The sequence below is a fragment of the Epinephelus lanceolatus genome, chromosome 13 (genome assembly GCF_041903045.1).
Source record: "Epinephelus lanceolatus isolate andai-2023 chromosome 13, ASM4190304v1, whole genome shotgun sequence".
Classification (NCBI taxonomy): domain Eukaryota; kingdom Metazoa; phylum Chordata; class Actinopteri; order Perciformes; family Serranidae; genus Epinephelus; species Epinephelus lanceolatus.
The window spans coordinates 18,493,278-18,507,500 of NC_135746.1; the positions used below are offsets into that span (position 1 = coordinate 18,493,278).

Consider the following 14,223-nt stretch of genomic DNA (forward strand, 5'->3'; position numbering starts at 1 on the left):
AGGGAGCTTTCCCAGATGACAGCTCTCACAACTCTCATAAAACCATGTCCCTGAATGTCCTTGTCCAATTACTAATCCCACATGGGGGCTGTTATTCCACCCAGGAAAACGGATCCGACATAGCTACCCTGATCCCATCTGATGTACCAGTATGACTGGGTTGTCTGCGATCACAGAGACCCAGCAGGCCACTGGGGGAAGGAGGGCGACCTGAAGTGGTTTGACAAGGGACAGAGCGTGACTCTAACCCGCTTTGCACCCTCCTCACCCTCACACCATTTGACATGGACTCACTGCCAGAACAGATAACATTTAATACAGAGCAGCGAACCACCCAGCACAGATGGACCAGAGTCCAACACACACACTGCAACTGACCTCTTTCCACCACTATAGATATTCATATGAATTCATATGGAAAAGTTGCTGAAATAACTAGGGCTGTACCCAAATATTCGGATATTCGAATATTCGTTTCTATGGGTAGGTATTCCTTATGAAAATTTGGTATTCGATATTCTTTTTATTATTAGTATTATTATTATTATTTATTTATTTATTAACATTTTTTTTTGGTGCTAAATGTAGTCTTTTTGTTGTTGGTAAATGTAGGTTATCAATAAAAATCAAAACTTTTAAATTGCATTGTTAAAAATGTGAAAATATAGTATAGCCTACCAATTGCGCTTGTGTGGACGGCATGCTTGAGCGCATCCGTCTGAGGCTGTGGATCAATGCCAAGTTTTACCACTTTATCACTATTCCCTCTAACTTGTAGCTGTTTTTTCGTTATCTTTTGAATTTAATATGAATTATGGAACCGTTTTTGTCAACGTTTGTTTCCCCTGTTTTGTACAATAAATTATTGTTTAAAGTTTCAACAAGTTTCTTTTGGAGTGCATGACACAAGTGTGTTTTGAAAACGACCGCAGACTGTCACCTGCTCAACGCATCAGTACCTTCAGATGCCATGACGGTAATAGCCAATAATGTCAAAATATCATTTACAGACCAATTTAACAGACGATCACTGCTGCCCGACCCGCAGGTCCATTTGCGGGTCCCGCGGGTTATGGGTCGACCCGTGCATCACTACTCAGCTCAGTCTATAAAGGCTGTACACAACATAGACATTATATTCTATACAGGCCGGCAGGACCAGCAGCGCATCGGCTCTACAGTGCACGGCACTGCTGATTAACCATTTTATTGCCGCACAGAGTGTCTGCCAGCAACCAATTACTTGCAGAGGCTTCCTACAACTTGTTTCAACGGTTCCGATTTAATCAGAAGACAAATTAAACAGGATGACTAGCCAATGTGAAAATCAAAAGAAAGCACAGAATAATGTACTGAAGGAGACTGTTGTGCCATCACATTTTTTTTGTGGTTTGAGAGCAAAGATCCTGTGCAAAACTCTGCAATACAATTAGGTCCGAAAAAAACACGGAGTCTTAACCAACCATACCGTTAAGATAAGCATTTACAAGTACATTTTATGCAAATGTATTACATATAGCTGAGTATTCAGTGTGCTGAAAGCTGGTGGTGTGCATCTTATCATTCACATGGAATTAGGGCGCTAACCAGATAATGAGACACGCAACACAATGGAAGGCAAATTTAGATTGCCATGCCACTAACTAATGGACATCTTTAAACCTAATGTGATTTTCTCTCTTTCAACCCAATACCACCCTGACTGATGGACAATTGGAATAGGGTAATTTCTCCACCAAAATTGCTTTACAGAGTTTTTTCTTTCCCAAATCGAAGTCTTCTGTTATGTTTGTTTAGCAGAGCTGGGAGTTGAAAAGAGGAAAGGCTCTGGTGCTGTCGATACCATTAAAAGTTCATTCAGTGTGTTTATTGTGTCTTTGGATGATGAATCCCAACATCATTAATAGGACGGGTCCTGTGTGTGTATGGATGAGCAGACATATGGTTGCCAGTACCCCAGACCGCCAGACTCATAAATCACCAGTGACAATAGATAATGAATGCAGGCCTATCAGTGAAGATTGGTTTGCCCATCTCTATATCAGCTCTGTGAAGTGATGGTAAAATTAATATTTACAAGAAAATTTGTGTTCAACATGAATGAACTACATGGGCCAGTGTCCAAGTATGAATTACTTAGGACCAGGATGAAAAAAATATTTTGCTACAGCTACAGTGTGGAACATTTGCCCCAAAATAACAATAAGCTAAAACTAACTTGTCTGAAATGTTCTGAGAAACATTTATTTTGACAGAAATGCAGCTAGGAGAGGGTTGGCTTGTTTTCCACTCTGCATTTATCCTGATTTTCTGCTCTTTCTACCTTGCCTTCATTACTGTTCCTGGTCAGCACATCTGGGCCCCGCCGCCAGACAGATGGAAAGTAGATGAGGCCTGTCTTTAGTCTGGGGACTAAGCCAGGTGTTCAAAACTTACTTCAGGAATATATTAGTACGATCAAGTCCCGAAAGATATTACTAAGGGCCTCTGGCAGAGCCTTAGAGGCTTCAGTGTCTGGTTGAAAAGCCCAAATATGATTGCAAAGCCTTGAGGCAATATTCAAAGGTAAATTAGTCTTGCAAAGCAGGTTAATATTATACCACAAGTTGTCATATACTGTTTAAAAAGCTGACATACTAAGAGAGGATGTTGGTGTAGTTCGTAATGGTAGTTAATGAGGCACATGAAGGGTTTACCTTCACTGTCAAATCTCTTGCACTAAGACTAGTCTATAATGACTTTGCAAATGACGCAGTAACAGGAAGAAGTTTGTGCTGTTGGACTCCACCTATCTGTCTATATCTTCAGAGAGAAAGTTCCATTCCATTCAACGTCAATCTTTCAACCTGAGTATACGACTTATCTCTTTCTCATTCCTTTACACACACACACACACACACACACTTGCATGCAGATACACACACAAGCACACACAATTTCGCTTGAAATCCCTACCTAAATTATCCTGCAACTCTGGGGGGCTGTGAAACTGCCAAGTTGATGGGAGGGCAGAAGGGGATTGTGGGTAATTTCATGTCACATTTCCAGCAGACTGATGTCTCTTTGGACAGATAATAGCCTACAGCTCACAGTGACAGAAAAGGCAAAGTCATAGCGCACCATCTCTTCAAATACTCTACTTTTCCCCACATTTCTAGAAATGGCTCTATGTTTTATTTCTGAGGGATATTTGCAATTTTACCCCATTTATGAATTTGCATGGACATGTGGAAATTGCTTGTTTCTCTGACTGTTTGCATTATTGACTGCCTAGTCTCATTGCTTCCGCTAACCATACACTGTCATTACCACGTGAGTAGCATGGTGACAACGCAGTCATCATTCCTCCATTGGACAAAATGAATTTTTACCTCCTAAAACTTCTGTTAGCTCTGTCAATTTGTCACTTCTGTCAAGTGAAACTTCTTCTGTCAACCCTGTTTCTTTTCTCTTTGTTGTTGGACGTACCATTCTGTTTTGTCTATCTGCTAAGCATTGAGTTGCAAAGTGAGTTTTTGTGTCAATGTTTTCGTTTTAAAGTTAAAGTCCTCCATTTTCCGCAGTGGTAATGTTAGCTGACTGACAGTATAAGCACCATCAAAGCTTGGACGGACTTTCACGATTAAATCAGTACAAAAGATGAACAACTGATTAGAAAATGTCAGTTAAAAAAAAAAGTCCAATATGTGCCTGTGCATATAAGAGAAGATGTTAACCACAACTTCTAATGTTCTGTCTGCTATCTTATGGTCTGTAAGGTGACCTTGGGTGTTTTGAAAGACACCTTTTAAATTAAATGCATTATTATTATATTATTATTATCATTAATGTGCATTTCGGTAAGAACCATCCAACTGCTAAGCTATAAAATTTGTTACATGGACTGCTACCAAGAGGCAGTAGTTACATAGCTTATTGGGTTTTTAGATAACTACTTGAACAAGCTCCAGTTTAAATTAGCTCACTTTGCATCAAGAGTCGATTTTTATTGTCTGTGGTTTGCCACTATTTGTTTTAAGCCAAGCTGAATCTGTGCATACATTATTCAACAACAAAGCCATCTCACTGTCAGTCAATTCACAGAGTCCAGGGCTGGGCAATGTGATATTTACTAGGATATTTAATTTGAAAATTCTGCCAGTTTGAAGAGTATCAGAGGAAACCAGGGGGTGCATTTGTTAAACTTTATAATATAGTGTCTAAACATATAAAATAGGACAACAAACATTTAACAGTGCAAACACTGCTAGGGTTTAAAATATATTTTGTAGTAAAAGACCTAATTTAAACATTTAACTCTGCAAAAGTGCTTTATCTACCTTAACAAAACAAGTCAAGTTAGCTTGCCTTTTAACTGATTAAAGTAACGGTGTTGTCACTGGGATGGTACCTTTTCAGGTGATGGAAGATATACGGTGTTTCCTGTCTTGGTTGACTGCTGGCATATTGTATTTATTCATTTACTTATTTAGTTAATTTAAAAAGGGACCACGTCCATTTCAGGACATAAATGTCACCATTTAATGCACTGAACCAGATTGTGGCTTTGAGTCAAAACACATCTGTAGTCCCTTGGCAGGTCTAAACAGAGATACAGCACAAGAGCAAACAGTACAGAGTACAAACACAATACAAAGTTTTATATATATATATATATATATATATATATATATATATATATATATATATATATATATATATATAAAAACAAGACAAAAAACACAAAGTTTCACGTAATAGTACATCGTAAATGTACGCTTGTCAAAAGAGACACAGTTGACGTGAGGTGATGCAACAGTCGGCCTTTGTTGCCGTTAGTTCTTTGATGTCAGTTCAGTGAGTCTGGGCCTGAAAACAAACTGGGTATGGATTAAGAGGAGGTGGCAAGTTACTGCAGACAGAATGGCTAAATACATCACATTTCTGTAAATTTGTATTGTGCCACTTCAACTGGTGTTTGATAAATTGATAAATTCATATTGATCTCCTTTTGTTGAATTTAAAGATAAAGAGTAATGCTGCCACTGACACCAGTAAAATATATCCTTAAGACTGTTTCATTCCTTTTGTTTTGGGCTTTGCTCTTAAGTTACACTGTTGTCCACTATGTGTGTGTGGAGCACAGCCCCACCCTCCTGCAAACAGGCAGAGCTGAGGTAGAGAAGAGAGGTAGCAGACTGGCTGGCTGTTGTTCCATTTATTTTGCTGTGTGGTAGGCTGTTAGATCCATCCAAAGCTAGTAAAAATGTCCCAAGCCTATCTTCATCATCAACATAAATTTCATCACAATCCCTTATGGAGATCTTTTTATTGCCCAGCCCTATCACGAACCTCATCACAATTTAAAATGACTTTATTTGAGATCTGTAAAATTTCTCTTCACCGCAGAGATCCATCAGCCTCCAGATAAAGAAATCATATTTACTTGCAGAAAAATAAGTAAATGTGCCCCCTATGCCATCTAAATTTCCTTGGTGGCCTATTAAACCAGTTCCAACTCATAATAGCTGTAAGCCTAAATGTGAAATTTATTACTGATTATGTCTAATGTGTTTCTGTTTCATTAAAACAGAGGCAGACGTTTTACATTTTTTAGTCCTGGATGAATAAAGTTGTATGCAGGTGTATGATGAGCTTAAAAATTCAATGAAGCTCAGCGCAAGTGCCATCAGAAAGACTTTCTTTATGCTGTATCCATTCACAATTCTCTCTCTTTCCCACTTCCACCAAATCAGCTGACTATTGGTGTTCCCTCTCCCTGGTAGCCAATCAAACTTTGCCACAATTTCCTTCAGCCATTCATGTTGCTGCCACCAATCTTTAAATCTGTTCTCCTGTCTGCTCCTGTCAGCTGTCACTATAGGGAGAGTCATCATTCACCTCCAGTCATCTTATCCAGAGCCCAGGACAAGCTCATCAAAAGCCCATTCCTCTTCACGTCTTCACATCAGACCCTCTTCATCTATTGATCTCTGACCTACTACCGCTTAACCGCCCTCCTGGAATAGATGACATTACGATGGGGTCTAATTGCCAGACTTTCTTATACTTCGGTGCACATGTAAATAAATATTCTCTTTCACAGAACAAGTCTCTCTCGACTGAACTAGTGTGAGACTGACAATGACCTCTTTACAGGCTGTATAGTCCACCATCCAGGCCTCCATTTCATTTTTGCTAAGCCACATTGATGCCATCTACTTTCTGTACTGTACCTGCTCTGCCAGTTGCCACTGAATGTCTATCACTGATAGAGAATAGCTGCATATAAATGTCATTCGTAGATAACTGGGATGCATCATCCTTTCCCAATTTCTCAACTCCTGTTTTGCCCTTTGATCTCTGCACAAAACTTCATTATTTTCAGTTTCCACCATTCCTCTACACCCCTCTTCCTTTTCTTATTTTCAGTCTCTGCACTTTTTGCAAATTGCTCTGGTAAAACAGTAGTTTGTGATCTAATCTGGGCTCGCTACTGCCTGACAATGAGCCTCATTCTCTATTCTATCACCCTTACGTCTTTCTCACCCTGCTCTTTTTCCTTCCCTTACTCTTACACTACTCTCTTCACTTTTTATGTCTCATCATTTTTCTCCCTCATTCGGTAGACTTCCACTTTTTTCTCACACATCTCACGCCTTCCCATCAGCCAGTTCTCCTCTTGATTTCCTCGTTTTTGGTCGACATTATACTACAGCATTGCCTGGCTTAAAACTGTCCTTTTAAAAGCTGTGTTTTCCAAAAACATGGATGATTTATACTGTCTATTAGTGAGAAGACAGTAAGGCAGAACACAAGACAACAGTGGGTGCTTCATTGGCTGCCAGGGCTGACGACACTGTCTCACTGTTTGGTGTCTGCTGTTAATTTAGTTTGGCATCTTCACGGGTGTAAAATTGGAAAATGTTTGGGTCTGTGCTTCAGCGGACAGGATAAATGGTGCATCCTTACACACAAGCAGATGCAGTCAAACATGAATGCCACCACCACCATCTGACACATACAATTATTTGTGCACAACATGGATTTTACTCTTTGGCATGAAAGTAGCCACGACATTCACAATCTCGTTCTGCCGGAAAAAAATGGAAACGTACATACATGGCTATCCACATGTTGAGAAAAAAGCAGTTCAGTTTGCATTCGTGGATCTACAAAAAACAAAAACAAAAAAAACTCAGAGTCAGAAAACATTACCACACAGCAAATAATACTGTATGAGTGAACACCAGATTTATGGGTACATTTTACTTGCCTCTGTTTTGGAAACCAACCGCATCATTTTGATACCCCTTGACAAGTAAAAACAAACAGACAGTATTCATTTTAGATGTGGTTGTCTTTTCTCAGAACATCTGTCACGCACCAAGGTTTTATGTGTTTCAAACTTTTGAGGCATAAAATAAAACTTCTTCCCAAAGTGCTTGTCTCTCAGCAGTTCTGCACACCGTACATTCTTTCATTTGCACACAACAGAATAAAACATCCTCAACTATATTTTTATGATGTATGGAAAACAGAGCAAGTGTAAATTCCAGGTAACTACCAGTGCCCATGATTTTCAACTGGCAACTGAGCATATATCGCTGTGAGGACCCGAGGGGATCATGTTCAGAGGGTTGCCATTAAAAAGCCCACTACATACTCCAGCCCACGTGCTGAACTGTTCAGACACTTGGCCCTAGCACTCATTCTCCCTAACAGCCATCACCTTGGCCCACTGGTGTCTTTGCTACATTGGCATTCATGCTGCTCTGACATGTCCGCCTCTCCACTTGCTTGTCACCCACTGCTGTGCCAGATATCCCCCACACTTCAACAGCTGCCCCTCTACCTTCAGGAAGGAAGATCTTTGGCCGGAAAGAACGAGAGAGAGAGAGATGTGAAAGTGGAAAGGGCTGAAGTGTTTATGGTCTTTACACTCATGTCATGATGCTATAACTTTTACTGAGTTACAGCTGTGTGAGTGATTGTTTGTGTCTGTCCTTCTTGTATTTGTGTGTAAGTCCATGCAAGAGCAGTCCTGTTCAATTCACTGCTGTCAGCTGTAGGAACCAGGAGGCAGCACAAGTGAGATGTATTTGCAGGACATTGTCACACTCACACCACTATGAGATGCTGAAGTTTTTATCATTTTGGCCATGTAAACAACAGCTCCACAGCTACAAGCCCTTAAACAACAATTCTCAACAGCCCTGTGCTTCATTTAATAAACCGTCTTGCGTGGCAGCGCTGAAAATATCCTGCAGGCAATGTAGTACGTTGACTGAATTTCCCTAAGTAGTTGTAGTTCTGGTATTCTCGAAGAACAACAGAGAGCTGTTTAAGGTAGTGAGGGTGGTCATTAATCAGAAGTGAACATTTGGTGGTGCTTCACGTAAAACAAAAACAAGACTGAATATTACACATTTTAGAATGGATTAAGATGTTGCATGAATCTGAATTAATTTACACGGTCTGTAGCTGTATCTGCAGCTGCAGGGGGAGAGTGGTGCACGGATCCTGTTTATGATTGGTATACCCACTTTTGATTGGTAGTGCTGGTGTTAGAGTAACACAAACTAGGACTTACATTTCAATAACCTTTTTTGCTCCCTGTTGCATTAAGCAGGGGTTTTCATTGTTTTTAAGGCCAAAGACCCCTGAGCTGAAACAGCGGCGGGGCAGAGACCCTCTGTTACATACTGTATATTGAATACATTTGAGTTGCTTATTACTGGGCCTACAATTATGTGCAGGGCAACCTTAAGTGCCACATATTAGCATACCTTTTTATTATCATAATTATTGACGGACTGACTTATATCATACATTGTATTTCAATGTTAAACATACATTTAGAGGGCATAGTGATTTAGCTTTGGCTAACCCATATGATGCAGGGGATTCATGGGTAACAGTTAGCACATCAGTAACATTGTGTACTGGTTGTTGTTTATGACTAGGCCAGTTTATCTTTCCTTATGATATTTTGGACTCATGTTAAAGTGTATTTTCAGACTAATTTTATTTTTTTAAAAAGAAAAACAAAAACAAAAAAACATTTAAAAACTTAAACAATAATTTGCTGCCCCCCAAGCCGTAACTCTGGAGGACCCCCCTAGGAGTCTGGACCTCCCGCTGAAGACCCATTGCATAGAGGATGCTGCTGGTCCACCAATTTACTGGTTTTGCCTTGTTGCTGCTTCTGTGGAAATGTTTTCACTTTACCAAAGCATATAAAAATGTTTTTCTGATTAGATGCTCTCTTGTTTCAGCATAAATAACGGTGGGTTTCTATGTTAGAACTGTGGGTTTTAGTTGTGTATGCACTCAAAGAACAATGGCCCTTTTATTTTGAATGCCTTTGGAGTTTAATTTGAAAGGGGTGATTAATGGTTGACTAATGTTAATTATTTTGAGGGTGTGGAGAAAACAATTGCCACAAGAAAATTGCACACATACTGAATTTTTTACTGAATAACAGAAAGTTATTCACTGGAACTCAAACTCTGAAAGTATTATAACTATATAAAATGAGGAGATGAGGAGAGAACTGTAATCTCTCTGCATAGTATTTTGGGCAAAAACCGATGTAAATGTAGATTTTTGAAATCAAGAATCAACATTCACTAACCACAACTTTACTGACAGTAAGAGACAGAAGAGGACAAAAACCTGGACAAAAGATAATAGATGCAGATAGATCTGATCTCAGAAGAGACAGAGACAACCATCAGACACATTTCATCAATACAATGCACTTCAAAGAGTGATTAGGAAATGATAGTCACCACACAGATGAAATGGAGAATCAACAGAGTTGTACTACGGTGATGGCTGTGAGATTGGTTTTATCCATTTGCGTGGTACTTGAAAAGAGAGATCCATCGAGGAGTTCAACAGAAAAGTGCCCCTGATTGAGTTCTGTAATGTGGGGGCAGACACGATGTTAGGCTCTGATTGCCAGGAGGCAAGAGACAAAAGAGCGAGGGGAGGAAATGAAGAGATGGAGGAATGAGAAGAGGGGGCTGATTTTGTACAAGTGATTGGGCTTGGTCCTGAGGCTGTCGGCCAGTTTCATCTAAGTGAAGACACTGATGACTTACTGATGAGCAAAAGTTAAAAAATGAGTAAAAAAGGGTAATACATTTGGGCAGCAAAAAGCTACAAGTGTGGCCATGGTGACAGAGAACGTTAAAAACTACTTTCTTTAACATTCAGAAGACTGTAAATACTATAAAAAAAAAACACTGAATGCAATGATCATGATATTCAAACAGATTTAAGTGATCCGGTAAACAAGCTATTTAATATGTGCTACAAAAAAGACCATAAATCAAAGAAGAAAATAGTAATTCAAAGTATGTTAAATGCAGCTCTTTTGTATCACTGTATGAATGTCAAGTCAGTTTTAGTCATATTCACATTGACGCCAATGCTGTGTGTTTGAGTTGACTGATGTAATTACTAGGGATGCACCGAAATGAAAATTTGTGGCTGAAGCCGAAGCCGAATATTATTAAACGCTTGGCCGAATACAGAGTACCGAATACCGAATATCATTGTTTAGTTTTTCATTAGTTTTTGCAGATGAACCCCCTCCAGATTAGTGTTGTCACGGTACCAAAATTGGGACCCACTGTGCGATACCAATGAAAATATCATGGTTCTGAGTAGTATCACGATACCACAGCGAAAATGAGGCTGATGTGCCTTTTGTCATTTATAAAAAGATAAATCACTTTTCTATATCAATGATATTTCAATGGAATAAATTACTTATTGACTTATTCATACTTCAAAAACAGCATCAATCAGTGATGAACATAGGGGGGAATCAAAATAAAATAAATAAATAAAATAAAAATCAACCAGCCACCCTCCTCCCCTGACAGTCCCTTGATAAGTAATGAACAGTCCCTAAAGTGCGGTGAGGTTTGTGGGCCGTTACTGCCAGAAAGAGAGAAATGTCAAAGGCTCGTTTCTCCTCTGACACATCACATACCTGTGTTCGGCTGGCTCGGCTGTTCAGGTACTATTGGGCAGTCCGCACGCCAAGAAGAGGATATTATTGGAACCGACTTCTCCGTCGCCTGGTAAGCCGATGGCCGCCGTATTTGACAGGAATACACTAAAGTTACTGTCTGTGTCTGTGACCCCCGTTCAACCCACAATCGGTGGGATTCACCTTTCGTTTCTGCTGCTGGTTGAAATCTGTAGGCTGCTCGCACAGCGTGCTGAATGATTTAAGCCTATTTTGCTCGCTCAAAACTATTTTTAGTCGCAAATGCGAGTGCCGTGACGGACGGATCGCCACACTACCGACATTTTATTCCACCCGTCACGGCACGCCGTTTGATTGCGTTATCAAAACACGCCGCTATTATTCGGCCTTGCTTTTAACTTATTCCACCGAATACCGAATGTGTGTTTTTTTGCAATATTCGGCCAAATATATTCGGTTACCGAATATTCGGTGCATCCCTAGTAATTACAGATTTTGTTCAAGCTCCATGTTGGCACAATAACATCACCTTGACCAAGGGATCAGAATTTGCGACTATAGTCTGCTAAACACATTATTTCTTGTTCGGCACTATAATTCATTTAAGAGGGAACAATACTGGCAAAGTAAACAATTAAGACTTAACTATTAAATAGTCATCACACAGATATTTAAATACCACATTTTATTTGCCAGTGAATGAATTCTGGTATCTGGTATATAAGATAAAAATCTTCTACAGGGGTGTGAGGAATTTCACTTAGTTTACCACAGTTTCTGTTTTACTAATGTTCTAGAAATAAGCATCAATATCTTGAAATTAGACATGATAAGGCAGTTTGATACACCTGTATCACCAAAAAAACATGCTGATTAATTAGAAACAATTGAAATTATTTTCTTCTTCTTTTTGTTTTTTTTTCTTAATACAATATTTGAAACTAGATAATAAACTGACTTGATATGATAAGGATATTGGTCCCACGGTGCCTAAATGCAAACACAGATACGATTTACAATGTGCCTCTTTCAATGACAAGCAACTCAATGCCAGTAGGCTTCATCAGTTACAACTGCACAGCTGTCAGGTTGCTCTTTTTGCCAGTATTTTATTATTCTTTCCATCTGTGTCATTCTGTGTTCAGCTCTCTGAGGGTGTGATGGCCAAGACACACAGTGATTGCATCAGGTTTTAATATCTGTCTGGTGTTTGTTTTCATGGACAGAACACAATGAGTAAGAGAAGGAGGATATTGAATGTGCTGAGAAGGGAAGCATCTGTCCCATTTGCCACCCATATATCAGCACCGAGTTCCTGTAACTAACGCAGCACATTGGACACACACGCTCAAAGACTTCCCCAAATTCCCCTTCTGAATGTGAATGAATCTGTGTGTATGTATATGTGTGGCTGTGCGTATGCACACGTGCATGTGAGCGTGTGTGTGAGCAGAAGGGACATTTTTTAGGGATTGGGAGAGAAATGAGACTACAGGCACCAGAGCTGATGCTTTGTGTATCAGAAAACACAATGGCACAGTAATGCTGGTGATACATCACAGTCAGTCTGTGTACCAGAGCAGCTGGTGACCCATGGAGTGTTTTAATGTCAACTCTCACAGAAATACCCACAATGCTGCATGCCAATTTATTAAGATGCCAAGACAAGGCTGCTAACAATATGCTGCATAGGTAGGCATTGTGGCCGCTGTTGCTCAGGACCTTAAAGCCTCTGGAAACCCAAATCCACAATAGCCTTCTAACTATGTAATTTAGGGTCTTATGTACATAATATTAAACATGTAAAACAATTAGAAATCAGTTTCCATCCAAATTCGAAATATCTGTCTTTTAAGTTTTTGTACATTCTTGAAATTGGGTTTGATTTGGCCATGGTTATCTCTGAGATTTATTACGCAATAAATTCCAAACCAATCATAAATCATAGGTCAGCTGTCTCATCCCGCCCCCCAGTGGCAGTGCAACAAAACCTTTCTGCTCCAGCTAGATCTCTTTGAGTCTGAGCCAACTCGTCTTTCTAGTCTGATGTTTAGAAAATACAGATCGTAAACTGGCTGAACCGCTCGGCTGCGACCCAGCGGAGGCTCTGCCTCCTGCGGGCTCCCAACAGCACTCGAATCAGGTTGACCGGCTCCAGAGCCCGTACAATCCGAGCCTTTGTAGCTCGTGGAGTTGCAGGAAGAGGCGGCTTGTGAGCGGCCGGGCTTGCCCCCCGGGCCCGGCGCCGGTGTCGGCTCGCGGGGAGGGGACGTCATGTGCACCCTTCCTCACCCCTAACCCCAACCCCAAGCAGTTAGCTTTGCTACGCATAAACATATCCCCAGTCGCGGAGGTGATGCTGCGGGAAACAACACAATTTTAGCCGGAGGGGAACATTATTCGAGGCGGGCAAATACTTCTACACAACGCCAGAGAGACGGCCGGCCGGCACCGGTCTCTCCCGCTTTGACGGTCGGTGTGTGTGTCAGAGTAAAGACATATTTAATCTATTAAGACTGCATGTGTTTGAATGAAAAAGGCTATTATCAGAAGAACGGAGCAGATTTATGTTTTCAATGAAAACGTATCTCAATGAAGAAAGGCAAAGCGCTAGCCTCCCGTTGTCATTCATCTCAGCTAACGGCCGGGCTCCACCGGGCACGTCTGCAGCGCGAGTCCCGTAGCAGCTCGCCCCCCTTTTAATCAATTACAGCGGCTCCACCGGCAACGGGAGCGGCACGACAACTCTCTATTTTACGCCGCTCTTCTATTGTTTATCCGTGACACTGTGTCCGTGGCGGACATTTGAAAGCGAGTAGATGACAAACAGTACAGTAAACTTGTAGATAACTCAAATATATGTAATAACTTAGGTGGAAAATGCTTCAACATTTCATGCAGCCTACATGCAGCCTCTCGGCTCAGCAAACGGTAAACAACCCCGCTGGCTTCTCTACGTGTCGCTTCCGTACGCAGTCAGTGGAGCCCAAATGAATACGCCGCGACGCTACGCTGTATGTTTGCAGCCGGTGGAGCCCGGCCATAACATTGCATGTAAAAGTTATGCTTACCATTCAGTGACCACCTGAAAGGAATCATTTTCAGCTTCTGCTTCGTCCTCTGAATCATTAGAGGGCTCAAACATGTACGGCTGGATTAAATTTGTGGCAGCCATTGCTGAGCCAGGGAGATGTCAATCAAAACGAGGGAGCTGTCAATCTCTGTCCTGGCAGTTA

At 40.7% G+C, this 14,223-nt stretch overlaps 1 long non-coding RNA gene across 1 annotated transcript in view; it reads right to left on the reverse strand.

Moving 5' to 3' along the window:
• Positions 1-14,223, reverse strand: part of LOC117270306 (uncharacterized) — a 50,874-nt gene that overhangs the window by 1,266 nt on the left and 35,385 nt on the right. The window lies entirely within an intron of this gene.